Source organism: Podarcis vaucheri, assembly GCF_965113315.1.
Source record: "Podarcis vaucheri genome assembly, chromosome: 8".
Taxonomy (NCBI): domain Eukaryota; kingdom Metazoa; phylum Chordata; class Lepidosauria; order Squamata; family Lacertidae; genus Podarcis; species Podarcis vaucheri.
Window position 1 is genome coordinate 6,433,672 of NC_138766.1, and position 10,965 is coordinate 6,444,636.

The window sequence follows — 10,965 nt, forward strand, 5'->3', positions numbered from 1 at the left end:
ACTCAATCGATGTTCACACAGTGAGGCAAAAGCCTAATGTTTTTATTACTTTGTACATTACAACATTTTCCACACTGTGAAATGCTATTTCAGCACTGAGAAAATTCAATAAAACAGATGTTTTGGATATTTGTGATAAATGAATTATATTAACCATAGCTGGGCTATAGACAACAGTTTCAGGACAGCCAGGAACTAGGACCAAAGAGCATTCAGGATTTGCGAGTAATCAGGAAGCAGGGTCAGAAAACAAACCAAGAGCCAAGACCAATTCAGGATTGGAAGCCAAGACTGAAGAACAAATTGGAAGGCATGATCATACAGCAATCAGAATCAGAAGGCAAACCAGACTAAAGAACAAGCCAAGAGTCAGGACCAAAGAGGAAGACAAGAAACGCAAGGTGTCCTAGACATATTTTGGAAAGTGATTTGTCTGTTTGTCCATTTGTTCTCAAAGAGTTGGATGCCTTTCAAGATCATAGAATCATAGAGTTGGAAGAGACCACAAGGGCCATTGAGTCCAACCCCCTACCAAGCAGGAAACACCATCAGAGCACTCCTGACATATGGTTGTCAAGCCTCTGCTTAAAGACCTCCAAAGAAGGAGACTCCACCACACTCCTTGGCACCAAATCCCACTGTCGAACAGCTCTTACTGGCAGGAAGTTCTTCCTAATGTTTAGGTGGAATCTTCTTTCTTGTAGTTTGGATCCATTGCTCCGTGTCCGCTTCTCTGGAGCAGCAGAAAACAACCTCTCTCCCTCCTCTATGTGACATCCTTTTATATATTTGAACATGGCTACCATATCACCCCTTAACCTCCTCTTCTCCAGGCTAAACATGCCCAGCTGCTTTAGCCGTTCCTCATAAGGCATCGTTTCCAGGCCTTTGACCATTTTGGTTGCCCTCCTCTGGACACGTTCCAGTTTGTCAGTGTCCTTCTTGAACTGTGGTATCATTGTCAAACTTGGCATGAGGGCTCCCAAGGTGGGAAAGCGGACTTCATTGATGTTTGAACACCGTGCACCACTTTGAATCAAGATGGCTGACCAAAATGTCACTTTGGTGCGACTTCACACGTTTTTTGGCATGGGTTCAACTGTCTTTTGAGTTGTCACTAAACTCGACATGAGGGTTCCCAAGGTGGAGGCAGCAGTCTCAGACAATGTTTGGATGTTGGGCAGCATTTTGAATCAAGATTGTGGACCAAATTAACCCTATTTAAACACTAGCTTCCTCCCAAAAAAATATTTATTTGGGGCCAGGGGAGTTGTTGCCCAGATCAGGTCAGAGTCCTGTGTGCACACACACACACATCCCCCAAACTCACAAGGTACACTATCTGTTTAAAAAAATCACTTTTCTTTAAATACCCAGTCAGCACCGGGCACTCCACAGTAGCATCCTATAGTTCAAGCAGACCTTGTGGCAGAAGAAAGACTCAGCTGCAAAAGGGAGTCCTTTATACTTCTCCTTGCCTAGGAGGAGCCATTGGCCAGCCAGGTCAGATGACTGCAGTTATCTTGGTCACCACATGGCACTGTGGAATTAAGTCTTTCACCAACATGAATTCCCATTATAAAGTTTACAGCCTGTTTTCCTGAAATGCTTTTTTGATGTGTAAAGAGCCAGCCCTAAGCAGTTTCAGCTCATCATTGTCTGGAGGAAACGAGCCTCCAGGCTTTTCAGTTCAGTATTATCAACAGTTTGTTCTCTACAGTGCTCTCAATCCTGGCTCCTTTCTTCTGATTTCATCTCTTTCTTCTGAGTTTAATGCCAACTGTATTCCTATTTGCCAGCTTTACTTACATGCATGATGTCACCTCGCCCTGGCCACCATCTTGGACAGTGCGGTAGAGTTTTGTTTCTGTTGCCCAATAATATTTAGGCTTCTTTTTTCTTCCTGAAGTTTGTATATTTCTTTCCCATTTTAAGTTTGTTTCCTGGGCTGAGTTTTTTACCATCCCACAAGAATAACCTCTAAACTGAGAGCAATAATTTTACATCCAACAATAAAACACAAAATGGCTGAATAGTTTCAATCCTTCACAACATCCATTATCTCAAACAGTCTAAAGTCTATTGAAAAACTGTTCCAGGTCTATTAATACTTTCCTAAAGTTTGAATTTCAGTAAAATACTTCTCTTTCAGCAATAAAGAACATGGAAAGAGGGTCAGACAAGCACACATACAACTATTTGTACATAAAAGCAAAAAATAGCCTCCACTCCTTCCAAACTTGAGAATAAGTAAGGGAAAAAGAGGATGAGGCAATTATGAAGGAAAGGCTGTGTGTTCCTTCCTTATTTATTTTACTTTATTTCATAACATTTATATACTGCTTAATTCTTAAGAAAACCCCAAAGCAGTTTACAAAAAGAAAAAAAACCACACACAATAAAACTGAGTAGAAAAGTAGAAAACCATAAAACAACTCTTTGAATCATTCAAGACATAAGATAAACAATAAACTAAAAACCGATTAAAGCATATATTCATATTCTACACATCCAGATAGGCTTGTCTAAACAAAATGTATCCCCCCCCACAGAAGAAGTAGATACAAAAATATTAACTTGCAAGACCCAGCATCAGAGGTTGGCATAGGTTTTTTAAAAAAAATTATTAAAGCTATGCATTGGATTTTTAACATTATATAAATTTATCCAGTAGAAAATAAAATGGAGGAGGCAATAGCAAACAGACATTGCTGGCAAAGTTGGGCATCTGCCAAGGCTGTAGACTGGCAAGCACTGTGGAAGCTGTTGTCTGGTGATGGGTTTTCTACCTGCCTCGGAAGAAGCATCCCAAAAAGTGCTGCTTCTCTCTCAGGCATCTAACTTACAATTGTAACTATGATATTGCTCCAGAGGAACACAGGGAGGAAGCCCAGTTCAAGAGGACCTGTCTTGGTCAGGCCAAAGGAACACAACAAAGCCACAATGCGTCCTCTACTGCTGTCGTTTGCTTCTCCTGACAGGAGGGGTGATCAGTAACCATATCCACCCAAGATACTGTTTAAGAACAGTAGCTTTGAAAATGAGGGAGTGGAATGTAGTTCCGCTGGTCTGTGGCCTTGGGGGTTGACCCAGCAAGACTCCCCAAACTTGGACCACCTCTACAAATAACAGGATTCTATGGCATGAAGAGTAGTCTAAAAGTGCAAAAAAAGTTTTTACAATTATGTATGGCAATCTAGAACTTTCAGGATTGCATTCTGTCAGTGCAAGGATTTCACATTGCACAGCAAAGCATTCTCTCCTCTCTTGTGCAGCCCATAAATCTGTTCTGGGTCCGTCCCCCCTAACCATCAGGACCAGATTTGGGGAGGGTGTTGAGGCACATGGTGGGGAAGGAGAGGCAGGGAGACTCCTACTGCATGAACAGAAGTCATTCTGCACACACAATTATTCAGTTGAATGCCACCCTTATTTTCATATCATGAGCAATGGCAGCATGTGACATGAGCAGATTAAAGGGAAAATATCAATTAATGGCTCTCACATATTACATGGCAACAAATCCAGATTTGCCTCCTAAAATACAGTCAACAGGAGCCCACAGCTAATCCTGCCTCCATTGGTGGTGTGGACGCAGGAAAGTGACTCCCTAGAGAAGCTAGACTGGCTCCATCCCTCCTTGTCTTTCTGCTGGCAGGTGAAGACTTTCTTTTTCCGACCGGCTTTGGAAACTGACTGCTTTTAATGAAACGGCTGGTGTAATGCTGTGTGTGTGTGTGTGTGTGTGTGTGTGTAGAGTTTTAATTCTATTAATGTTTACTTGTTTTTTAATTATTGTTTTTCCTGTGTTTTAGCAATTCTTGTTTTTACCTGTAAGCTGCTTTTGTAAGCTGCTTTGAGTTCCTGTCAGAGAAAAAGGTGGAATGATGATGATGATGATGTGTCTGATGTGTGTTGACAAACACATGCAGATCAAATTGACATGTGGACTTAACCCTTGTACTGCATGCATTATACAGTCGTACCTCGGGTTACAGACGCTTCAGGTTACAGACGCTTCAGGTTACAGACTCCGCTAACCCAGAAATAGTACCTCGGGTTAAGAACTTTGCTTCAGGATGAGAACAGAAATCATGCTCCGGCGGTGCAGCAGCAGCGGGAGGCCCCATTAGCTAAAGTGGTACCTCAGTTTAAGAACAGTTACAGGTTAAGAACGGACCTCCAGAACGAATTAAGTTCTTAACCTGAGGTACCATTGTATTTTAAAATGATTAACTTTAGAAGAAGCTACGATGAATTTATGCAGGGTATTTAGAGAAGCAAAGGAAAATAAATGCAGTTGTAAGAGAAAGTTAAGCACTTCATGCAAAAGTAAAAGGTTTATTAATCAAATGGGGGCAACATCTGATTAAAATACAGAATGTAATAATTTGCTTCTCCATTTCAAAATTCAGTCACAAGGGGTCACTGTTGCCTAAGGAAATGTTTTAAGAACAGAGAGAATTCATAGCTCCTCCCTTAGAGAGCCTGAAAATCCTGCCTGTGAGATTCACAATAGGGATATCACACACCAGATGCAAGACTACTGGAATCTATTCAAATGATTACACCAACCCTGATGAGCTATTTGGACCCTGCTCTTCACTTCTTCAAGAAAGGTGATTTTTAAAGGAGAGATGCCACTGGTGGGATTTGTGTCTGTATTTGCAATGGTTCCTTGGCAGAATCCTTCTGTGGTAAAGCAGCTGCTGCAGCTGGTTCTTCTCCACACCGCCTGGGAGATGGGGAGCGGCCAGCTCCATTATTCTGTGCCGGAGGAATCTCAGCATGGCACCTTTGTGGGTCGCATCACTCAGGATCTGGGGCTGGATGTCAGTGAGCTGGTGCCTCGGATGTTCCAGATGGTGTCTAGAGGACATGAAGACTATTTTGAGGTAAATGTGCAAAATGGAATCTTGTTTGTGAATTCCCGGATAGACAGGGAGGAGCTTTGCAACAAGAACCCTGTGTGCTCCATTCACCTGGAGATGATTGTGGATAAACCTCTGAGGGTCTTCCATGTGGAAGTGGAGATCAAGGACATAAATGACAATGCTCCTCTTTTTTCAGTAAGTGAACAGAATTTGACTATTGCAGAATCAGGTTTACCAGGTTTCCGTTTCCTGTTAACTGGTGCCTCTGACGCAGATACAGATGCCAATGCTTTGCTGACCTACAAGCTCAGCCCTAATGACTATTTCATTCTTGAATCGGGAAGTGATGAGGACCAGAGTAAATCTCCAGTACTTATACTAAAAACTCCACTTGACAGAGAGAAGACTCCTGTGCATCGCTTGGTGCTCACAGCCACTGATGGAGGCAAACCAAAGCTCACAGGCACAGTCCAGCTGGTGATCAATGTCCTGGATGCAAATGACAACCCTCCTGTATTTAACCAGTCCACTTACAAGGTAAAACTATTGGAAAATGCAGCTAATGGAACAACGGTTATTAAACTGAATGCTACAGATTTAGATGAAGGAATTAATGGGGAAATCACTTATTTTTTTAGTAATAATGTACCACCCCGTTTCACAAAGATATTTAGCATAAATGCCAACACGGGTGAGGTCAGAGTGATTGGGAAAGTCGATTTTGAAGACATTAATCTATATGACCTTCAAATTGTTGCAGAAGATAAAGGCAGTTTGCCTTTGTCTGGACACTGTAAGGTTCTCATTGAGGTGTTAGACATGAACGACAACGTTCCAGAAGTTTCTGTGACTTCTCTTGCTGTGCCAGTGCCAGAGGACTCTCCTCCAGGGACAGTGGTGGCCCTCGTCAGCGTCTCGGACAGGGACTCTGAAGCCAATGGGCAAGTGAGTTGCTCCCTGTGGCCCCCTGGGCTGCCTTTCAAATTAGCATCGACATTCAAGAACTACTACTCCTTAACTCTAGCAGAGCCTTTGGATCGGGAGCGGGTGGCTGAGTACAGCTTGGTAGTGACAGCTCAAGATCAAGGCGTTCCACCATTGTCTGCTAGCAGCAGCCTCTTAGTTCCTATCCGTGATGTGAATGACAATCCTCCAGCTTTCACGCAGCCCTCCTACACGGTCTTTGTGAAGGAGAATAATCCACCGGGTGCCCACATCTTCACTGTGTCTGCCTCAGACCCGGATGTGGCTGAGAATGCTCTAGTCAGCTACTGGATCGATGAGACACTCTGGCCCCTGACAAGCTACATATCAGTGCACTCGGAGAGTGGGAAGGTCTATGCTTTGCAACCCTTGGACTATGAGGACATAAAGCTTCTGGAGTTCCAAGTGAGGGCCAAGGATGCCGGGTTGCCCTCCTTGTGTGGCAACACTACAGTTCAGGTGTTTGTGGTGGATGAGAATGACAATGCCCCTACAGTGGCTGGGTCATCAGAAGAGACTCCAATTGTTCTAGTGGCTCCTGTGTTGTCTGGACACATGGTGGGCAAGATCCGTGCCCTGGATGCTGACTCAGGGTACAATGCATGGTTGCGATATGAGATGCATGAGTTGACCGCTGGCCCTTGGCGTGTGGGGCTATACAGTGGGGAGATCAGTACCACACGTGCCCTGGATGAGGTGGAGAGCAGAAGCAGCCAGACTCTCCTTGTGTTGGTGAAAGATCATGGCACACCTTCACTCACGGCCACAGCCACACTGAGTTTGTCACTGGTAGCAAGTGCCCAGGCTGTTAAAACTGACACCCTTTCCAGGACAGGGGAAAGCTCAAAGCCTTTGGTGGACAATGTCAATGTCTACCTGATCATTGCCATCTGCTCCGTGTCCAGCTTGTTCCTCCTAGCAGTAATCTTTTACGTGGCCTTGCGATGCCGTTGCCAGGCGAAGGAGGCCATGGTGTATGGTCCTGGCACAGCCACGCTGGTATGTGCCAGTGAAGTGGGCAGCTGGTCATATTCAAATCGCCACAGCCACATCCTGGCAGGTGTGAGCGGAGAGGCTGGAGCCAAGAGTGACCTCATGGTCTTCAGCCCCAACATTCCTGTTTTTGCAGATAATGGGGAGGTAAGGAATGGGAAGGAACTGCTCCCAAATGCATCTGGAGAGGTGAGTCATGTGCAACTATTAGAATCCTTGAAAAAACACAATATATTTTTATTCTTGTAATACCATGTTTCTTGCGAACTGAATGACTATTTCTATATGCCAGTTTAGGATTAGTCTTGATGCAATAAATATGTTCAATATAGATTTAAAATGACATTCTATACATGCAGAGATTGCTTCTGCATTAGCTAGAATAATTCCATGTTGGATTTATTTGGGGGGTGGGGTGGACAAACCAGGGCTCTTTTCTTTACCCTGATGCAATAAATTATCCACAATAAGGAGTGCCCATATTCTGTGTAACCATAGGTTCATCAAAAGAATGCTATTAGACTCCTTCAGGGTGTGGGTTTGTCCAGTTTGCTGCCATGGGAAGAAATGGAAATAAATCCTTTTATCTTGTGAAAATATTATGGTTGTGTACTATATTTAGCAGCAAAAATATTTGATGACTACTTTCTCTTCTTTTTAAAAATATGCTACATATGTGCTGCCAGAAGGTTTGAATTCTTGGGTAGGTCCACCAGACATGTCAAGAATGTAGTCTTCCCAAGCTTTAATGTATTCTGTGGGAGAACCACCTGATGTAATTTTTCTAGGAATGCTCTCTGGAGCCAGAGCAGATGTTGGCATGCTGTGATCTCACCTAGTCTCATGTGACATGAATATGTTTCAAACTGATTTTTCAGTTAATATTGGGGCAGTGCTTTTATCTGTCTCATAGCCAGACATGTTAACATGGTGTGTGGGTGTTTGTGTGTGGAAATAAGGATACATTTGGTTGTAGAGGAGAAAATAGTCCAATGTGCTTAAACTTATTTAATATTAAAAAATTAAAATCAATTAAGAAGTGTGTTAAGTGACCAAATACCTTGCCAATCAACCCAGAGACTCTATGGGTGAGAATAACAGAAGGCAGAAGAAGCAAGATTACCTCATAATGAGCAGTCAGCTAGATTTACCCACGTGCTTTTCCTTCCTTCTTTCTTTCTTTCTTTCTTTCTTTCTTTCTTTCTTTCTACAGTAAAAATCTTTCCAGGTCTTCTCAGATTCCACTGTTTTCAGTGGCATCTACCTTCTAGAAGGAGGACACAGAGTCACTCTTTTTTAATATGCATAAAAGGAGAGGTGGAAATCCATGCCTTGATTCAGCAAGGAGCTTTCCAGCAAGGCATGGAAGTCTTGGGGTGTTTATTCCAGCCTTTGTAAATGATGGGTGGAGTGACAGTGGCTCTTCCCAGAGGCCCTGGGATGGAGTAGGACAACAATGAGGTCAGGGAACCTCCTAGCTCATTGCCAACCCACCCCCTGCACATGCCATTACTGCTGTATTCCTAACTTTACAAGGCATCCACAGAGAACTGGTTGCTCCATGCATAATCTCCCAACTTTTAAAAGTTTTAATTGTCCTGGCTGACAGCTCACACCCACCCACCCTTTTCCTTCAGAGAGTGCAGTCTAGCATTCTCCCAAAGCCCAGTCATGGAGTAGCTTGCTTTTGTGGAATTAATTCATGGATAATCTACTGATCAAAACAAATATTTGTACATTTAAAAACAGCAACAACCAAATACCCAAAACTAGATGTCTTTCTCTAGATAGCCCATAAAGAGAAATCAAGTAAATGAAACTTTCAATGCATAGAAGATAAAATAAAACAGATTCATTTAATTTTATAAAATAACCCATATTGTCCTTCTACTGCCCATGCACCCATCAGAGTAGCTTATAGCAATTTAAAATCACAATACAACAAAAATATATTACAATACATCAATAAAAAGCAACGCATTGAAAGAAGCATTAAAACCGTTTACATTGCGTGCAACCCAAAAGGCCCACTTGGCTTGTTCAGAGTACAGTGTTCTGGGCTAGGTGGCAGTGGGTTTTCCAAGATCATCTGGTCAACACATGGCTGACATGAGAGGAATGCGAGTATTTCTGTTGAACTTTATGCAAGGAAAACTCCATATTGGAAGCTTAAATATGACTAAAGGTATAGAATTTATTGGGGAATTGGGATATCTATGGATGAAGATGGTCCATGGAAAATTTAGGGGCTGAAACAAGAAATGACATTTTCAAGAAGGGTCTGTGTCAATAAAAGGGAATTAAAACAAAAGAATGGATAAGCTGTAATTGATCAGAATTTGTTCTGTGATTTCTAAAGAGGAAGATGAAAGTTAAAGGTACAGCCACCAAGTTAATATGCTAGCAGAAACATGAACAAAGCACCTTAGTTTTCTTTAAAAAATAAATCATATATGAGACAGTGCCTACTATGACTCTCATGTCAGCCTTGAACCCAGTTGGAGGCCTTGAGATGAAGTCCTACATCCATCAATTGTAACATGATTATATTCATGAAACAGTTTTAGTTAAAAATGCTATGTGAATGCTAAGTGTTATTATAACTGAAGAGTTGGGAATGGCCACTTAACACTTCCCTTTCAGAAGCAGCCTCATGTAATGTGGCCCCTATTGAAGTGATCACCAGCCTCTCTTTTTGTATTCTTTAGGCTTAACTCTATAAAGTACAGCATTTTTTCCTAGTTTAATCCAGAGCAAGTGGTTTTAACTAGGGGGAAATGTATGGAATGGAACTCTAAATTTGAGCAACATTTGGCACAGAAATTAATTTATGAGGAATTTATGACATAGACTACTTTTTATTTATTTAAATGAAGATTTTTTGGGGGGTGGGTGTGCATGCTTTTTCATCTCCTGTATATTGCAAATTAGGCTGGATTTTTTAATACCATCTGTAAAGACAGAGGTGTAGTACAGAGGTGGCGGTTGGGCAAGAAAATTTCTTCTTAAACACCTTGAACTCATTTTATGAATGCAGGGAAGGGTCTGGGAGGTGAGACTAAAGGTGAGTTTCTCTTCTTGCCATAGGCAGAATTAGAATTTCATAGGTAATAAGAGACAGGCTATGATGAGACACGACCTGCAAATCCATCTCTTTCACATTTTGAATTTGGTGTCATCTTAAAATATGCATGCCAGACCATGGTCACAATTCTTTGAAGTGTTGTGTAGGGTATTTACAGTATTTTAAAACATGCAAAGTATGTGGAGGAGAAATTCCCTCAAACCTCATGAATTCCTCTGTCTGAAGAGGCATGACTGAAGTGTACAAAATCATGCCTGGTGTGAAGAAGGAGACCCTTTTCTCCCTTTCTCCTAATACTAGAGCCTGGAGTCATCTAATGAAGCCAAATAATTGGAAATTCAGAATTCGCCACCACACAATGTGCTGATGGGCATCAACTTGGACAGCTTGAAGAGCCGATTCAGCAAATTCATGGAGGATGGGGCTATCAGGGGCTAATACTCAAGAGGACTATGTGCTGCCTCTGGTATCAAAGGCCATTTGAATGCCATTTCCTGGGAAACACAAGTAGAAGACCACTGTTGCGTTCATATCCTGATTATATGTTTCCCTTAGGTATCTGGTTGGTCACCATGAGAACTGGATGCTGAACTAGGTGGGACTTTGGTCTGATCTGTTCTTATCTAGAAGCTTCCCCCACGTCATTTTCAGATTATGGAAAGGTATAGTATGTCTGGAACCATTCCAGCCTAAGCAGCCTGAACCTTTGTCTTTGCGCTAAACAGGCAGCCCTAAGGGCTAACAGAAAAGGACTGCCCTCTCGTTTCCTGCTAAAGATTATCAAAAGTTTTTCTCTAGTCCCACACGTTCCAGATGTTGTTGCCATTATCCTGATCAGAGAATATAAAATGGATGTTCATGTGAAACTTGTATTCATGGACTGAGATATCGAAAGTACTTGCAACAGAAGTCTCAAATGGATCAGAATTGGCATATTCAAAACTTCTCAGGAATTAACTATTAGGAGATCTAATCTAGCAGTCTGACACTGGGCATGTCTTCCTCTTGGCTAAAAAGGAGGTGGTATTC

General features: G+C 42.2%; 1 protein-coding gene across 2 annotated transcripts in view; it reads left to right on the forward strand.

The window, feature by feature from the left end:
- Window positions 1-10,965, forward strand: part of LOC309538584 (protocadherin alpha-C2-like) — a 181,611-nt gene that overhangs the window by 44,588 nt on the left and 126,058 nt on the right. The window lies entirely within an intron of this gene.